This window comes from Canis aureus, chromosome 20 (genome assembly GCF_053574225.1).
Source record: "Canis aureus isolate CA01 chromosome 20, VMU_Caureus_v.1.0, whole genome shotgun sequence".
In the NCBI taxonomy this organism is placed as follows: Eukaryota; Metazoa; Chordata; class Mammalia; order Carnivora; family Canidae; genus Canis; species Canis aureus.
The window spans coordinates 11211959-11232385 of record NC_135630.1 but is presented as its reverse complement, the minus strand read 5'-3'; the positions used below and the strand labels follow the sequence as shown (position 1 = coordinate 11232385).

Genomic DNA, 20427 nt, shown 5'->3' with positions numbered 1-20427 from the left:
ATTCCTTACTTTTACTTAAAAATATGTCAGTGACTATACATTAACATATTGAAGTTAAACATCATTACAAAAATGTGCATAACCACTTTTTAAAAATTCTGGTTTTTTGGTGATTATTTCAATTCCAAAGGATTCAGGATAAAATGACTTTGCAGTGTCCTTCTTTTGGGCTTTCTAATGCAGGGATGGTCAATGTACTTCTTAAAAGATAAATTAATACTCTAAGAATTTAATTTGATCATATTAACTTTCTAAAAAGACAACTCCAAATTTACTTAATTAATCTGCAGATGCACAAGTAATCTTAAGAAACAATTGTGAAAAACATGGAAGGATGTCTCTACTGGATTTAGTAGAATCCACACTTATGATTATCTTTCTACAAAACAATGTTCATTTCAACTGCATTTGTTCATTTATCTGTTCAACTATTTTACCTATTGCCAAACAGATGCTTTACCTAAAATAAATCCATTTCTTAGTTCAAAGACCTCATTCATTTGCACTTAGAAGGATATGGACAAGAACAAGATCCATCATCCAGTTAGACACATAGATTGAATAAGCTGGTGGATTCAAGAGGAATCAAGGGAAATTCCGAGGAAGATGAAAACATGAGCATGCCCTCTACTTCCTTTTCAAAGCCAGAACTAAGTGATCAAAGAAAATAGGAAGGAGAAAACCCTGAATCCCTATAAATGTAAAAATCAGAAAAGGCCAGCATGTCCTACCCCATGCTTCTAGGATATTTGCCCTGTTAAGTCAAGAATTTAAAAGACCATAAAGAGGAACCTCAAACTTGTTTCAAAAGAAAGAAGAAAGTATATGGAAAAAAAGCCTAGCAGGGCCTCCCCAAGATGTCTTTAATTGGAGAGAATTAAGGGCTCTGGAAGAAGAGAGGACACTCTAACTTAAATTTTCATTGAATATTAGGCAGTATCTATGGAAACCATGGAAATATGCTTCTCCTATCTACTGCCACAGAGCAGAGCTGACTGACAGCCCCACCTGCTGCCTTTCTATCACTTTTACACTACAGTCACCCTTTCCAAAGGCTTCTTCCCAGCAATGAGTAGACACAGCCATGGTCCTAATGTAGTCTCCTGTGAGACACGAGACTCCTCCAGCTGCAGATTTTGGTTCCAGGACTCTCCTTCAGGCTAGCTGAACCGTCGGTGGAACTGTGCTGCAGTCTGCACCCCCTCCTACCCACTACCCTTCCCTCTCTCACCCTCAATGATAGAAAGCTTAAATGGGATCTGAAGGTTCTACCTGGGATCTGAAGGTTCTCCTTGTCTCTTTTGCTATCCTTCACAGTCATTTCCATTTATATACATGTCTTACAGATAGAATCTCATTTTAGTTTCCTGCTTCTCAGAAAACAGACAACAGGAGAGGGATTTGGGACTGGCTAACTCACCACTGGGCAGGCAAGAAGATGCCATTCTGAGAAGTATACAGCAATGGAGTGTTCCTGGTAAAAGGTGGTTGCTAAACTGCTAAAGAATTAACGAACATATCCCAGGGTGCTCTAAGAAAACATCTTAAAATACAGAAATGCCCCCTTGGGTACAATAATCACTGAAAAGAATAGACTGTTTTATATAAAAGATAAATCAACAAATTATATAGTCTCAGGGAGAAATGAAAAAATACACAGAATAAAATAATAAAATAAGACTAAGTTTTCAGAAATAATATATTACTACAATTAAAGGTGATGTTATTAGCCAATTTTAAAAACACACTACTTCAGCAGTTGAAGAAACATTTGATTACTATTTTGCAATCATAACTTAGAAAAAACAAAAAGGCTTCTCCTGTTATATTCAAAATTGCTACCAAACCTGGAAAATATTAGCATAATATGAAATCTACAGCCTAAGCAAGTTTATCAATATTGAAGTAGAACTCTTATAAAAAAATAAATCTGGATTTTATATTTTTTTAAACATGATCAAGTTTAGTTTACTGCAGGAAAACATGATTGGGTAGCAATTAAAAAATGACTTTATGTAATTAATGGTAGCAATTACAAATAAATGAGGAAAATAATATTCTACATCAAAATAAGTGGAAAATAATACAGTATATTAAAATAAATGGAAATTGCAGATTCTCTTCTGGATTTAAAAGTACAGATAACTTTGAAAAACAAAAAAGCTAGAAAATTCCTATATAAATTTTACTGAAATATAAAAGATTTGACAATAAAAAAACCAGACACTTAAAGATAATAATTATCAAATTAGGATGAATATGTAATGATATTCCATTAAAAACCCAATGAATTTTATACAGTAATTTGAAAACATTAACTTGGTAGAAAAAGGTAAATATATATATTTATAGATAAAAATTAATCATGGGGACTTTAAAATTACTAGATAGAAAAAGCAGAAAAATGAGCTTTCAAAAATGAGCTCTATGTTACATCATACAGCAGTGGACATTTCAAACATTTTACGGGAGCAAACATAAAAAATAAATATTAAACAACAGAAAATATAAATTACCTGATCTTGGGACAGAATATGCATGTACCTGATCTTGGGACAGAAAGGTGCTTTCAAATTTGAATGCAAATAAAAATGTACTATCAAAAAATAGTGGATAGAAATCAGTGTGACATTTTCAGTTTGAAGTAAAATGTAACAGAAACATAAAAACCAAAAGGAATATGAGGGAGACTATTTGCCCCATGTCTAGCAGACTATGAAAAGAATTTTAAGTTCTATAAGAACAATGAATGTTCCAGTTGAAACTGGGAAAGGGTAATGAGTATACAAAATTTAAGTGGATAAAAACATATGACAATTAGCCATACTATGCTTCTTTGTATTTAATACAAATAATTCAGATGAAAACACCATTGTCATATTTTTCCTTTGAAAAGATAATTATTTATCATATATAATATTAATACCAGGACTGGTGACTGTGCCAAAAAAATATAAAATGACTCAACTGCAGAAATCTATCTTCTCTAATTTTATTCTTAAGAAGTTAGTATTATACTTACATAAAAGGACAGTCACTGAAACACTGTTGTTATTACGGGAATTTAGAAATGACATATAGTTCAACAATAGATTAGCTTAATAAATTTTAATACAACTTCATGGTAAAGGTGAATTGCAGCAGGTATTTTAATGAAAATATGAAAATGTTTCTAATCTTTAGCTCAGTGAAGTTACACTGTATAAATTTAAGTATGCAGTACGATTTCTATTTTCTAAAATATGATCATATGCACCCAAAGATGACATATATACATCCTTCTATATTTAAGTTCACATTGTTTTTTCTGGGTGAGTGGCTTATTGACGTGTGTTTAAATAAACTGTGTGTACTGGGAGTGGGAAACATCAGTTCCTTGATTTTTACAACCTTATTTGGTCAGGGATTAAGTGAATAGACATCACTGAAAAATCCCCTGGATCTCCTTTCTTTTCCTATAAGGAAATACAATGATCACTTTCATTGAGAGCTATTTGGTTAAGCAAAATTACTTTCTTGCTTTGTAGCCATCAGAGAGCAGTTATATACCCAAAATCAATCAGAAGAAAAACACCACATAGGGTTCTCTAGGCCTCCGTATGCTATACAAATATTGTCATAGCACTCTGCTGAATAACAGCACAGGGTGATAAATGCATAATATGGTCCCTGAAGTCCAGTAAAATAATGGACATAGGACACTGGTTAGTGTCTGGACCTACTGGCTAGCACTACTTTTTTTCAGATCAATAAAGCAGAAACACTAATGTTTAATTTCTCTAGGAGAAGAAGAGACAAAAATATGCATATAAAATTGTGTTACAAATTAAACTTTCAGAAAGCAAACAAGAAATATATTCTACAATACCAAAATTAAATGATTGTCCTAGTAATAGATAGTGACATTATATCTCTTCTCTACCATCATGACATTTTTTGTAAGTACACAGACTAAATTATTTACCTATCCTTTAATAACAAAAACAAAACAAAGCTTTCTTCAGTAATTAGTACTTGGTGCTAACCAGTTTTTAGCACATTGGGACCCCTGAATAGTAGACCAGGACAGAGGCCTGGTGACAATGTTCTGAGGCATTGTTTCATGGAGACTATAGATTTTAACCTTTGTGAAATCAATGAATCATTAGATTTGACTTAACAAACATGCTCAGAATTTCTCTTTTCTCCTTTGTCTTGCCCCCAACAGAAAAGCAGTTCAACCTTTCAATATTTCAAAAGTCTATTTCTAAGCTAGTTGGAGACAAAGAAGAGATGAAACGGACTGTTATTAATCTGATCCATAATTTTAGGAGTAGCAAGGGGTTGAGGGCTGGGAACCAAGTGTAAGGATTTATAATACAAGAATAACCTAACCTTCCTGTTCTGTGTGCCCCTCTCTACCCCACACCACACACACGCACACATGATGTTAAGTTATTCACCAGTGAGCTTCCGGGAACAAGAGATATTTATATACTCAGTTTCTAAGCAGACCATAAAAATGGAGAAAAGGGTAAAGGTCATTGTTTCGCCACTGGATGCAGAGAAAGAAAAATCCCTAAAAACCAATTTCTCCTAATGATTTCTGTTCTCTTGTGAGACAGGAAATAGGAGAACTGAGTGCTCAGAATGACTTCAGACTCCTGGCTGAGGAAATGCTGGTGAAGCATAGCAGTATCTCTAGTGAGAGAGGGATGGAGCTCTTGTTATATAGGCATTAAACCATGAGCAAGTGATTATATGCTTGCCATATAATCAACCAACATATTTAGGTCAGTTTTTGGTTCTGCAAATAAGGATCTTAAAAGTTGTCATATTATCCTTCACAAGTGAAAAAGCTAAACAAACTAAAAAATCAACAACCCTTCCTGGATCCCTAAAAGAGGGGAGGGCACAGGGGTAAACTGCTGCTCCCAAGACTGGAGAGACAGAGAGTACACAAGGAACCTCAGGTACCATGAGAACCCAAGTGGAAAGGGAGGAGTAGGAAACCAAAACTATAACTGAAGGATTGCTGGAGACTCAGTGTGATCAAGTCTGAGCCTTAAAAGCTCTCAGGAGGGACGCCTGGGTGGCTCAGTGGTTGGGTGCCTGCCTTCAGCTCAGGTCATGGTCCTGGGATCCAGGATCGAGTCCCACCTTGGGTTCCCTGTGAGGAGCTAGCTGTGGAGGCCGAGAAAAATCAAGGCCATTCCACCTCAAGTTTAGCATTAGCACAAGTACAGCCATCTTAGGCCCCTGTGAATAAGAGCTGATCTTTACAGGAAAAACTACAGAATGTCCTCGGAAGGGAATCCCATATCAGAAAGACAACAGAACCCACGCCCATGGTAGAAAGTTCCATATTAGAATGAGAACAGAGCTCAATGCCCTTGAAAGCTCCATATTAGAATGAGAACAGAGCTCAATGCCCTTGAAAGCCCCATATCAGAATGTAAACAGAACTTGAGAAATTCCCACCCTCCTTCTGGAGGTCCCCTAGACCAGCCCATAAAAAACCCAGCTGTAACCCACTTCGGGGTCCTAGTCCCTGCTCCGCTGTGTCGGGTATACTTGGACCCAAGCTCAAACTTGCAAATAAACCCTCGTGTGCTTGCATCAGTGTTGGCTCCTTGGTGGTTTCTCAGATTTGCAGTCTTGGGCACAGCACTAGCTTCTCCTTCTGCATATGTCCCTGCCTCTCTCTCTCTCAGTCTGTGTCTCTCATGAATAAATAAATAAATCTTAAAAAAAAAATAAATAAAATAAAAGCTCTCAGGGAATCCAGTTATTGGAAGGGCCTCCACAACTCTGTTATGATTTACTTCAAAAACTTGACCAGGTTCTCACAGTAAATACCAGAGAAAAATCCCCTTGGTCTTCTTGGGGGTGGGGGAGCAAAACCATTTTGAAATACTCCAGGCACTCGGTTCTGTTTTTTGTTTTTAATTTTTTTTTAAGATTTTATTTATTTATTAATAAGAGACACACAGAGAGAGGCAGAGACACCGACAGAGGGAGATGCAGGGATCATGACTTGAGCCAAAGGCAGACCCTCAACCACTGTGCCACCCAGGAGTCCCCAGGTGCTTTGTTCTTAACAAGGCCTGCCCTCTGGAAAAACTTGCTGACTAAAGCATAAGAAAAAAAGGAACAGAAGAAACAGTAATGACTGAGAATATCCCACAAATTACTGTCAGACACCAACCTACAGATCCACAAATCTCATTGAAAACCAACAAGGGGTAGTGGAAGGGGAGGCAGGTGGGGAGATGGGGTGACTGGGTGATGGGCACTGAGGTGGGCATTTGAGGGGATGAGCACTGTGTGTTATGCTATATGTTGGCAAAGCCAACTCCAATTAAAATATGCATATATATATGAGATATCTCATGTCTCATATATATATCATATATCTTGCATATATTTATATATAAAATTTAAGGCACACACGCACAAAAAAAAAGAGAAAAAAGGAAGAAAGAAAAAAAGGAAAACCAAGTAGAATAAATGCCAAAAAATCAAAAACAGAACTCCTACACCCAGGCATATCACTTTCAAACTACAGAAAACCAAAGGTATAGAAGTCCTAGTTAACAAAAAAAAAAAAAAAAAAAAAAAAAGCACCTTAGCCATGGGCCATGGAGGAACAAAGATAAAAATCACAGCCAACTTCTCAAGAAACCATGCAAGCAGGAACATAAGAGAGTGAAATCTAAACACATGGAAAAAAACAAAACAAAACAAAACAAACAAAAAAAAAAAAAACCACCAAGCTAGAATTCTGTACCTTGTCAAATTATCCTCCAAAAGTGAAGGTGAAATACACACTTCCTCACACAGCCAAAACCCGACAGAATTTGCGGCCAGGAGGTCTGTCCCGCAAGAAATGTTAAAAATAGTTACACAGAGGGGGGCCTTGAGGCTGCCTGGGTCTCCTCAGGGGTTCTGTGCAGCCCTGGGGGTGCTGCCCCGGGGCCTCACCCAAGTGGGGGAGGGTCCTGCCGGCAGACGGCCTGGAGCAGGGGAGGGTCCTGCAAGCGCCCCAGCAGGGGAGGGTCCCAAGACGGCTTCAGCAGGGGAGGGTCTCGCAGGTGCCCCAGCAGGGGAGGGTCCTGAGGTGGCCCCAGCAGGGAAGGGTCCCGCAGGCACCCCAGCAGGGGAGGGTCCTGAGGTGGCCCCAGCAGGGGAGGGTCTTGCAGGGACTTCAGCAGGGGAGGGTCCTGCAGGCGGCCCCAAGGGGGAGGTTGTGTGCTGACTGCCCCTAACCCAGGGCCCCGGCCCCAGAGGGCAGAGATACTTCAGGTTGAGGCGACCTGCAGAGCCTGTTCTTCCTGCTGCAAAGGTCAGCAGGCTCCCCCGTGCACCACCTGCCTAAGTAAGACCCCGATGCCATGCTGTCGAGGGCCACCTCCTGCCCTTCATGTCTTACTAACGTGGTGTAAAGGACTCTTTCTCCAGTGGAAGGAAGGAGGCCCGAGAAAGGATGTCGGGTTTCAGTCAGACAGCCAGAGGGCAGCACCCCCAGGACCCAGGAGCCTGCAAAGATGCTGACTGGTGGGAGGAAGCCTTTTTAGGCCTGTCACTTCTAGGTCCTTTTGAGCCCTGTCACTCACTTCTAGACCTTTTACTCAGGTAAGACCCAGGATGGTGGAAACTAGGTGAGATGACTTCAGGATGACTTCCATCTTGACTTAGACATTTAAAAATCTTCCTACTATTAAAAAAAAAAAAAAAGTCTTCACATTTTCTTTGAAGACTGAGTTTTTTCTTCCAACCATGAGCTGTCCTTCCAGCTATGAGCTGTCCTCCTGGCTATGAGCTTTACCAGGCATCCAAATGGGAAAAGTCTTCAAACCCCAATACATATAAGGAATATCCAGGTGGTGGATGGTGTTTGCACTCCTGTGCTGTCAGGCATGTGCCTGAAACTGCATGACTTGGCTAGAACAGCACTATCGGGTTTGATGTATCAGACCGGTGTTCCAAATGAAGTTGTTGATTATATCATGTTTGGCACAGTTACACAGGAAGTGAACACAAGCAATGTGGTGGAGAGTCTGCCCTTGGAGCTGGCTTCTCTGACAAGAGTTCTGCTCACACGAGCCTGCATCTCTGCCAACCAAGCCATGACCACAGGTGTTGGCTTCATTGCTTCTGGCCAATGTGATGGACTTGTGGGAGGTGTTTTGGAGTTAATGTTGGACATCTCTATTTGCCATCAAAAGAAGATGAGGAAAATCATTCTTGATCTCAACAAGGCCAAGACTCTGGATCCATCACTATTTTTAATCTCTAAATTCAAATTGAATTTCTTATCACTTGAACTCCTTCTGGTGGCTTTCTCCACCAGTGAGAGAATGGGCTCTCTGCAGAGCAAATGGTCACTGCCTTTGCTTTTTCAGACTGAAATAGGACGAGTATGTACTTTATTCCCACAGCCTGACCATAAGGACACAAGATGAAGGGCTCCTCTATGATGTTGTATCCTAAAGAGTACCATGAAAAGATACAGTTACCAAAGGTAATTCCATCCATCCTTTCTCCCTGGAGCAGATGGCCAAACAAAACCCACATTCATCAAGCCCTGTGGTATAGTGGCAGCTGCAATTTCTTTCCTGACTGATGGTGAATCAGCAGTGTTGATTATGGCAGATGAAAAAGCTCTGGCCATGGATTATAAATGGAGGGCATTTTTTGAGGGATTTTGTGTAAATATCTTAGGATACAAAAGATCAATTTCTAAAAAAAAAAAAAAAGATCAACTTCTACTCAGACAACATATGCTATTCCAGGAGTTCTAGAGAAGGCAAGATTAACTGATACTGATGCTTTTGAATTTTGGGATGTTTTTCTCAGGTCAGATTTTGGCTAATTTGAAAGCCATGGATTCTAATTTGTTTACAAAAAAATACATGGTTAGAAAAACCAAGGTTAGACTGCTTTCTTTAGAGAAGTTTAATGACTGGGTTGGATGGCTGTTCCTGGGATACCTATTTGGAGCCATTGGCTGTAGGTTGGTCTTGGAACCTGCCAACAGATTACAGGAGGAAGAAGGCCATTATTGCCTCGTGACTGTCTATACATCTGGGGAGCAGGACCATGCTATGACAGTAGAAGCTTATATAAAGTAACAAATCAGGAAGAGGTGCCCTGGAGTTTCTGTGCAACACTCACACTAGGTAATGCCATGTCAACGCATTACTAAATGACATCTGTAATTTCTAGCTCCTCTTAAGAAAACAAAATTTGTGGCCCTCTGTTAAATTATTTTCAGTTAAGGCTTGCTGGTTTTCTGAGCTTTCTAATAATCATGGCATACTGCTTTTTCAGGGATTACTTAGCCACCAGAATCCTAAACAGTGATAGGTTTAAGCAATTATTTTTGGTCTTTATTTTCACTGAAGACTAAATGAGTGGTTGCAATGTAGGGGAGAGGTTAGCTGAGATTTGGAATCATCTTTGTAACGGAATCATCTTTGTAACATTTGCAAATTATACTCATTCCTGTATGTAACCTAAAGATAACTATTTTCTATAAAATGCAAACTAGTGTGCCTAAATTAACTTAATTATGTAAAGATAATTCAGACTCTAAAACAAAGTGGAGAAGTATTGTCTCTAAAAAAAGTCTTTTAAAGACAGTGAAAATAATATGTCAGAAACTCAGATCTAGGTAAAGGAAGAGCATTAAAAAAGGAATAATTAAAAAAAAGGAATAAGTGACAATAAAATTTAAAAAATCTTTCCTCTTATTCTTAATTATTCCAACAATACATTTTTAAAAATAATAACACCAACAATATATTCGAATTTGTATGCTTATGTATGTATCCTATGTGCTTCTGTATGCTAATTTATAAATGAAAAGATTGGCAGCAATGATACAGAGAACAAGAAGAAGGAATTAGGTTTATTTTGTGATAATATACTCAGACTATTGATGAAGTTGTATATTGTCATTTGAAAGTGGATTTAAATTAGCTGTAAATATCTATTCCAAGCCCTAGGGGCATCCCGGGTGGCTCAGCGGTTTAGTGCCACGGTCAGCTCAGGGCATGATCCTGGAGACCCGGGATCGAGTCCCACATCGGGCTCCCTGAATAGAGCTTGTTTCACCCACTACCTATGTCTCTGCCTCTCTCTCTGTCTCTCATGAATAAATAAATAAAATCTTTGGGGGAAAAAAAAGACAAACCCTAGGGCAAAACCCCCAAAATATATGCTATATGCTAAGCAATGAAAAAAATTTGAATCATATAAAACGTTGAATCATTTAAAATTACAAAAGGTATAAAAGTGTGGAAGACAAAGTATAAAAGCATCAAATAGGAAACAATAACAAATATGGTATATATGAGCCAAAACATATCAATAATCATTGAAAACCTGTGGTCTAAATACACCATTCAAATGTTAAAGATCCTCAGAAAGAATAAAAATCAAGGCCCAATTAAATGAAGTCACCAAGAAAAACATTTTAAATATAAAGAGACATACAAACTAAAAGTAAGCAGATGGAGAAAATACACTATGCTAATACATATTAAAAGAAAGCAGAAATAGCTATATTAATTTCAGGCAGCAGATTTCACAGCAAGGAAGTGTATTACAGTTAAAGAAGGACATTATGTAGTGACACAAAAGGTCAATTCCCCAAGAAGACATAACAATTCTTACTGGGTATATGCCTAACAACATATCATCAACCTGTGAGAGGCAAAAACTAATAGAACTACAAAGATAAATCGACGAATCCACTATCATGGTTGGGGACTTTAAGAACATCTCTTCGAAATAGAACTAGCTAGCAAGCAGAATGTTACTAAGGACATAGTTGAACACAAAACCATTAATCAACTGGATATAATTGACATCTATCGACTAAATCTTACAACATCAGCATGCACATTCTTTTCAAGCTTCGCATTCAACAATATAGACCACATTCTTGCCCATAAAACTCATCTTAGCAAATTTAAAAGAAAACAAATTCCTACCACATTTACCCTTGGATCAAAATGGAATTAAAATGGAAATCAGTATTAGATAACAGGAAAATCCCACAATATGTGGAGAGTAAACAGCACATTTCTAAATACAGACACACTTCATTTTATTCTGCTTCACTATGTTGCACTTTGTAGATAATGCATTTTTTTTTTTTTGCAAATTGAAGGTGTGTGACTACCCTGCATCAAGCAAGTCTACGGGTGCCATTTTTTTCAGCAGCATTTGCTTACTACATGTCTCTCTATCCAATTTTGGTAAAATTTACAGTATTTCAATCTTTCTCATTATTGTATTTGTTATGCTGCTCTTGGATCACTGATTATGACTCACTGAAAGCTCAGATGGTGGTTAGCACTTTTTAGCAAAAAATTATTTTTTATTTAAGATACGTACATTTTTAGACATAATGATATTGCATACTTAATAGACTCTGATATGGTATAAACATAATTTCTATATGTAGTGGGAAACTAAAACTTCATTTGACTCATTTTATTGTGATATTTGCTTTACTGCAGTGGTCTGGAGCTAAACCTGCAATATCTTTCAGGTATGCCTGTAATACACAGGTCAAAGAAGAAATCTCAAGAGAAATTTAAACATATTTTTTTTTTCCTAATGAAAATGAAGGAAGAATTTATCAAACCTTGTAGGATGCAACTACAGCAGTATTTATAGGGAAATTTATAGCATTGTATGTATAAGAAAAGAAGAAAGATCTAAAATAATCTAAATTCCCAAAGTTAGAAACTAGAAAGAGAACAGCAAATTAAATACAAAATAAGTAGAAGAAAAGAAATACTACTGATTAGAGCAAAAATCAATGGAATTTAAAATAGGAAATCAATAGATTGAATTGACAAAACCAAAAGCTGTTTCTTTGAAAAACTAAAATAAATTGATAAGCCTTTAGCCAGGTAACTAAGAGAAAAAGGAAAAACACAAATTATTAATATCAGAAATGAAAGTAAGGACATCACTACAGACCCTATAAACATTTAAAAAATAATAAAGGAATACTATGAACAATGCCATTCCCAGGAAATTGTCCATGTAGATGAAACAGGCAAAATCCTTTAAAGACATAATTTGCCAAGACTCACCCAAGAAAAACAGACAATCTGAATAACCTTATATCTATTGAAGAGATTGAATTAATACTTAACAACCTTCTAAAACAGAAAGCACCAGGCCAAGATGGGTTTACTGATGAATTACAACAAAATCTTAACGAATAAATTATACCAATTATCTACAATGTTTTTTGGAGGATGGAAGCAGAGGGAATATTTCCTATTTCATTCTATGTGGCCAACATTACCCTAATAACAAAACCAAACAAAGATACCACAGGAAAACTATAAACTACTGTCTCTCATGATCAAGAATCCTCAATAAAATATTAGCAATTTGGGCCCATCAATATACAAAGAGGAATTATACACCACAACCAAGTGGAATTTATCTCAGATATGCAAGGCAGATTTAGAATTCAAAAGCTAATTAATTCATCAGTGAACCAAAGAAGCAAAATCACATGATTATATCAATAGATGCAGAGGAAGTATTTGCTAAAATCCAACCACCATTTATTAAAAACAAAAAACAAAAACAAAAACTCTCAGTAAATTAGAAATAGAGTCAAACATCCTCAAATTGATAAAGGGTTTCTACAAAAACCCTACAGACAACATCATACTTAATGATGAGAAACTCAATTTTCCGACTAAAGTCAGAACAAGGCAAGGATGTCTCCTTTCATCATTCTTTTTTCAACATTGTTCTGGAAGTTCTAGCTAATGCAGTAAGATGGGAAAGGAAATAAAGGAAATATAGATTAGAAAGGAAAAAAAATAAGATTATTTTTGTAGATGACATGGTCATCTGTGTAAAAAATCTGAAAAAGTTGGCAAAAAATTCCTAAAACTAATAAATGATTATAATAAGTTTAGAGAGTAGACATTAGTATACAGAAGTCCGTTGCTTTCCTATGTATCAGTAAGTAGATACATAGTAGTAGTAATTGAATAAGTAGAACAGGTAGTTGAATGAGTAGAATTTGAAATTAAAAACACAATGCCGGGCAGCCCGGGTGGCTCAGTGGTTTAGCACCGACTTCAGCCCAGGTTGTGATCCTGGAGACCTGGGATCGAGTCCCATGTCAGGTTCCCAGCATGGAGCCTGCTTCTCCCTCTGTCTGCTTCTCTCTCTGCCTGTGTCTCTGTCTCTGTCTCTGTCTCATGAATAAATAAAATCTTTAAAAAATAAATAAAAAATAAAATAAAAAAATAAAAACACATGCCATTTACATTAGTACTCAAAAAATGTAATAGTTATCAATCTAACAATATGTATAAGATCTATATGAGGACAACTATAAAGCACTGGTGAACCATATAAAGGATAAACTAAATAAATGGAGAGATATGGTCCATGTTCATGTACAGGAAGGCTTCATATTGTCAAGATGTTCACTCTTCCCATTTTGAACTACGGTTTCAATGCAATCCCAATCAAAATTTCAGCAAGTTATTTTGTGAATATATGGACAAACTGATTCTAAATTTTATATGGGGCGTCAAAAACCCAGAATAGCCAAAATATTGAAAAACAAAGTTAGAGGATGATACTACCTGACTTTAAGACTTACTATAACCTACAGTATTTAAAAAAACTTGAAATTGGTGGGTGGAAAACAGGAAATTAATCAGTGGAACAGAAGGGAGAGCACAGAAGGAAACCCACATAATGTAGTTGACTCATTTTTACAAAGGAGCAAAGGCAGTACTATGGAGCAGACCATCTTTTCAACAAATGGTGCTAGAACTACACATCCATATACAAATAAATGAATCTGGATACAGACCCTGCAGCCTTCACAAAAATTAATTCAAACCACAACATACATCTAAGTCTAGGATAATATGAGAAAAGTTAGTTTACCTTAGACATGGTGATTTTTTAGGTACAACACTGAAGACTTGATCCATGAAAAACAAAATTGATAAGCTGCACTTCATTAAACTTACAAACTTCAGCTCTGTGAAAGACCAAGAAGAGAACAAGAAGACTAAGTTGTAAACTGGGAGCAAATATTTGTAAAAGACATCTGATAAAGGACTATTATCAAAAACACACAAAGAACACTCAACAAAAATTAAATAGACAACCTGACATGGAAATGGGCCATAGGCCTTAACAGGTACTCCTCCCAAAAGACATACAGAAGGCAGATGAGCATATTAAAGATGATCCATATCATATCACCAAGGAAATGCAAATTAAAATGAAACACCTCTATACACCTATTAGTTGACCAAAATTCAGAACAATGAACACTAAATACTAGTGCGAATATGGAACAGAATGAATTCTATCATTGTTAGTGACTATGCAAGGTGGTACAGCCACTTGGGAAGATGGTATGGAGGTTTACTCTGAACCATATGATCCAGTAATCATGCTCCCTGGCATTCACCTGAAAGATATGAAAAACTACGATGTCCACACAAAACCTGCACATGGTTGTGTATAATAGCTTTATTAATAATTACCAAAATTTGGAAGCAATCAAGATGCCCTCATTAGAGGAATGGATGAATAAACTGTTATATCTAACAATGGACTATTACTCAGTACCAAAAAGAAATGAGCTATCAGACATGAAAAACATGGGGGAACCTTAAAAGCATATTACTAAGTGAAAGAAGACCATCTGAGAAACCTATACACTGCATGATTCCAACTCCATGACATTCTGGAAAAGGCAAATGCAATGGAAACATAAAAAAGAGTAGGGGGGGATCCCTGGGTGGCGCAGCGGTTTGGCGCCTGCCTTTGGCCCAGGGCGCGATCCTGGAGACCCGGGATCGAATCCCACATCAGGCTCCCGGTGCATGGAGCCTGCTTCTGTCTCTGCCTCTCTCTCTCTCTCTCTCTGTGACTATCATAAATAAATAAAAATTAAAAAAAAAAAAAAAGAGTAGGGGTTGCAGGTAGCAAGAGGGAAGAGAAGGATGAACAAGTGGAGCAAAGGGGATTTTAGGGCAGTGAAAATGCTCTGTTTCATACTATAATAATGGACACATGGTAGTAAACACTTATCCAAATCCATAGCATATACAACACCAGGAGTGAACCATCATGTCAGAACTACGGGCTTTGGGTGATTATGTTGTGTCAATGTAGGTTCACCAACTGTAAGAAATGTACCCCTCAATGAGGGATGTTGATAATGGGGGAGACTGCACATGTGTTGGATAGGGATAGTTTGGGAAACCTCTGTTTCCTTTCAATTTTGGGGGAACCTAAAACTGCTCTGAACAAACAGAAGTCTTAATATAACAGCACATTTTAAAAAATCACATATTTAAGAGAAAAATGAAACGATTGTCAAAGTCCCTGTTTTAGTAAGATTTGGAAGACCTCTACAGTACTCTGAAGTTTTTCTTTTTCTTTTCTTTTCTTTTCTTTTCTTTTCTTTTCTTTTCTTTTCTTTTCTTTTCTTTTCTTTTCTTTCTTTTCTTTTCTTTTCTTTTCTTCTTTTTCTTTTCTTTTTACTTTTCTTTTCTTTTTTCTTTTTTTCTTTTCTTTCTTTTCTTTTTTCTTTCCTTTTCTTTTCTTTTCTTTTTTTCTTTTCTTTTCTTTTCTTTTCTTTTCTTTTCTTTTCTTTTCTTTCTTTTCTTTTCTTTTTTCTTTTTTCTTTTTCTTTTTCTTTTTTTTCTTTTTTTTCTTTTTTTTTTTTTGCCATAAGATATCTCCTGTCAGTATTCTCCAGAACACATATGCAGAGATTGGTCAGTCTTATTCCTGAGATCTTTAATTTGTCTTGTGGAAAAATGACACGTCAGTGAAAAACCCATTACTGCAATCGATAGTTCAGGAAGCCTGGAGAGCACATGCTTGCTGGTGACAAACTATGTAATTGCCCCCAAAAGAAAGGTGGACATTCCTTCCTAGCCTTTTTTTATGGATGCTAGCTATTCCAAAAGAAAATATAAAACCTATTTATTTTGCTAGTAAGGAAGTGCTATGTGATTAAGAAAACTACTAACAGTCCAATAGGAAAAAAAAAAGAATGACACATTTAAGGGGAAATGGTCATTTATAAATTAATAGATCTCACATTATTGGGGAGCAGTTACTTGACAGAAAGCATTCTTAACAGAACTAAGGAATTGAGAAAAGGGTATCAGTAAATGCTATTATGACCAATTTTAGTCTTTATATACTCATTCTAATCCTTCTACTTTTCAATGAAAACTGTTCTAATTTCCAAACATGGGGAAAAAAACTTCACCAGCACCTGGCTGTTTCCTCCTATAATTTTCACACATTTAAGTATTTAGAATTTCTAAATACTAAATTCCTAAGATATTTTCAAGGAATATAGTGCTTCAGTTTCTTCTGAAATATTTATCTATCCAGTCATTTGTTAACTACCTATCTTTCTATCGCCTACTTACATCTATACTCATCTATCTATCATCTATCTATCTATCTATCTATCTATCTATCTATCCATCCATTATCTATCTATCAATATACATCTATGTTGCAACAAGAATTGAATATGACACACCTTGGTACAAATGATTCCTTGTTGGTCATTTATAGGATGTTGAAAACTCTATTATCTTTTATTAAACTGTGATTAACTCTTTTGATTCCCATACCCAATTATGATGAGTCTTTACTTTAAAATTAGGTAAAGAATAAATAATCTGTATGATTTTGCATCTTTTATGGTTTAGGTACATTTAAAGTGCTATGTAAAATCTAGGAATGTTTGGTAATATATTAAAAATATTAAACAAATATTTTACACATAAATTACTACTACAATATAGAATGATCATTGTGACTTCAATCTGTCTTCTTGGGTAAAGTCAATTTGGTTTAACATTAGTCTGGATTCAAAAACTTACCCATTTTGAAATTATATTTTCTCTAAGTTTATAGTCAAATTATTCTTAGTTAAATGAATCGCTATCATTTAAGCTGAGTTAATTTTATCCTTAACAGAATGAGAATATTTTTCTTATTAAGCTACATTAGGTTTAAGGCATTTGCACAATATTAACAACTTAACAATAAAGATGAAAATTCTGAGGTAGAGTTAGATCTGATAGCTTTATGTATTTAAAATCCTCTTTGTTATTTTTAATCCTCCTTGTACATATTCTCACATAATGTAATTCAGTGTTTGAGGCAAACTCAATTACTGAAATTCACAGTGTATTAAAAACTTTAAACTATGTTTAAAGATACCATTGAGATGTGGGAAAAGTGGAGATTACTACAGAAAACCATACCCAGGAGATTAAGATGAACATTTATCTACTCAAGGGGAAAATGTGTAATTCCTCTTGAGATTTGAAGAATTATTTGATATAATCTATAGTGCTTTTTCACATTATAAAGCAAAGAATCGTTGGGGTTTTAAAAATGTTAAAAGCACTAAAATGTTTTAAAATACCATTTTCTTGCTTACTTATAATTCATAGCTTCAGTTTACTCTGTTTTGTAGATTGCTAATATATTTGTTTTCCACTATTTATATTATTTCAGCAAGTATCAGAAATATTGTATAAATACAAGGACTATTATATATAATTATAAATATTTTATTATTACATATATATGATGTTCTATTTGTTTTTTTATGATGTTCTATTTGTAAGAAGAGGAGATACATAAGTACCATAATATTGTCAGTGTATACTTCAAACTCTCCTATGTTCAAGTCCCCAAGTGATGGGAAAGAGGAAGCTATGACACAGGAAATCAAGAGGAAGAAAAGGGGAGTTTTTAAAAATTTAGTGATTCTTAGAGTGAGACCAAAAAAAAAAAAAGGAATGGAGGTAGGTGAAATGAAAAGGTCCTTTTTAGATCCAAAAGCCTGCAGTTGGGATAGAGTAGAAATGATTAGATAGATGATAGATGGATGAATGAATAACTAGATACATATATACATAGATGTTATGCATTGCATTATTTTCTCCCAAATTCATATACCGAAGTCCTAATCAGGACCTCAGCATGTGACTATATTTGAAGATGGGGCCTTTAAACAGATAATTAACTTAAAATGAGACCATTAGGATGGGCCCCAAACCATTGGTGACCTTATAAGATGAAAACATTTTTTTTAAGATTTTATTTATTTATTCATGAGACACACACACACACACAGACAGAGAGGCAGAGACTCAGGCAGAGGGAGAAGCAGGTTCCATGTAGGGAGCCCTACTTGGGACTCAATCCCGGGTCTCCAGGATCAGGCCCTGGGCTGAAGGTGGTGCTAAACCACCAAGCCACCCAGGCTGCCCAATATGAAAAATTTATAACACATAAAGAGAGACCACTTGTACACTTGCATGGAGGGAAAGCCATCTACAACAATCTAGAGACAGCAAGAAGGAAGCCTTTGATAAGCCAGGGAGAGAAGCCTCACAAGAAATCAACCCTGCTGATATCTTGAACTTGGACTTTCAGCCTCAGAACTGTGAGGAAATGCATTTCTGTTGTTTAAGACACCCAATTTGTGATATTTTGCTTTGGCTGTCTGATTGAAATAGAATAAGAAGACATTATCCTTGTTCTCGTTTTGGATTCTGTGGAGAAGCCTGGTTTTTAGAGTGTGTGTGCGATAATCTGGGGCAGGCTCAACAGAGGCGTGTGCCACCAGGGATTGCGCCCACAATTCTCTAAGCCCCTGTATTTAAATAAGAGTTTTTCCTCTGTTGCTGCCTGTGGGAGACACAGAGAGTCAGTAGACCTGCCATTGTAAAGGTCCTTTATCACGGGAATGGGGAAGGTGACTAAAAATGTAGAGATGGGATGATTTAAGACATAAATAAATAGAGGTTGTGATTGTATCACAGAAGTCTGGCAGTGCCAACAAGGGCTACCCAGTTAAAGTTGGCAGGGGACCTAGTATTTAGCATAATACATTGCTACAGCCATTACCAAAGACCCATAGGACAGAAAAAGGACAGACACGTGGATCTAAAGCCACTTTCTCTTTGCAGTAGAGCCAGGTGAACTTTCCTCTTAACACAGGTGCTAATTTGAGAAGAAGTAGAGGAAGAAAAATCCTAAAACAAAACCCAAACCAAAACAAAAACTCTATATTCAGAAAACACCTAATAGAATGGGTAAAATGGAAGGTATTGTGATATTTTTAAATTGCAGGAGTGACTCCACTGTCCCTAGAATGCCCACACGACCCTGGCCTGAAGGGACTCATGAATACAAGCAGGTGCCTTGACTTTTGATTAAATCACATCTATAACAAAGAAAGCATAGTCGCCTATGCACTCCCGCTATTGGTAAATAAATATAAAATAAAACTCCACCAAAAGTACATATTTCTCCTTTGTTGAACTCATAAAAGGTTACCCTGGGCTATTAGAAGTATTTGAGCATTGAAATTGCTGCTTACAGTGATGTTTGAATTCATATTAAAATAGCAGAACATATTTTATTATTTCATGAGAAAAGAAATCTGACAGGAGGCAAGAAAATTAGTCTCTAAAAGGGTGACTAATTCCTAACCTCACTGAATGGAGGGTCTAGAGGAGCTTGAGCACAAGCACTGTCAGCCATGAATATATCTTAGGAAATAGAATGAATTGTGTCTTCAGTGAGGAGGCATAAATAAAACTAATTACAAGGAGGCTGGGACAGTAAATTGTGGAAAAGAATGGGAAGAAAAGTAAGGGATAGGAAATTTATTTTTTTGGGGGGGGGATAGGAAATTTAATAAGTACTCATGTTTATATCTCATTTAAATCATATAATTCCAAAACATTCCCATCAAAACATGTTTCTAAACCTTTGTTCCTCAAGGCCCTAAAATAGGAGTCTGAAGACTATGGTATGTGGGGAAATTCAAACTTTCACCAGGCTATCCAAGTACGGAGAAGACACAAATTGCTGATATCAGAAATGAAAGGGAGGGCATCATTCCGGATTCAGTGGATACTAGAATGATAAAAAGGAAATATTATGAACTCCATGTCCATAAACTAGGTACTTTGAATCAAAAGGACCAGTTCTTTGAAAGACAGAAACTGCCAGAATTCATGCAAGGATAAATGGAAACTGTGAATAGGACTATATTTTTAAAGTAATTGAATCAATAGCTAACAACTTTCTAAAAAAAAAAAGCAAATATCAGGCCCAAATGGAGCCACCGCTGAATTTTATCAAACATTTAAGGAAGAAATGATACTAATTCCCTAAGTCCCATTTCAGAAAATAAAAGCAGAGGCCACACTTTCTGATTCTGTGATGCCAGCATTATCCTAGTACAAAAACCAAAGTCATTCCATGAAAGGAAAAGTAGAGACGGGTATGTCTCATGAGCTTAGATGCAAAATTCTCAATAAAATATATCCGCAAATGTCATCCAACAGAAATTGTACATAA

At 36.3% G+C, this 20427-nt stretch overlaps 1 long non-coding RNA gene and 1 pseudogene across 10 annotated transcripts in view; one reads left to right on the top strand and one right to left on the bottom strand.

Moving 5' to 3' along the window:
- The window catches only part of LOC144291477 (uncharacterized), a 352892-nt gene that overhangs the window by 127938 nt on the left and 204527 nt on the right, over window positions 1-20427 (bottom strand). The window lies entirely within an intron of this gene.
- Window positions 7797-9113, top strand: LOC144291336 (trifunctional enzyme subunit beta, mitochondrial pseudogene; annotated as a pseudogene).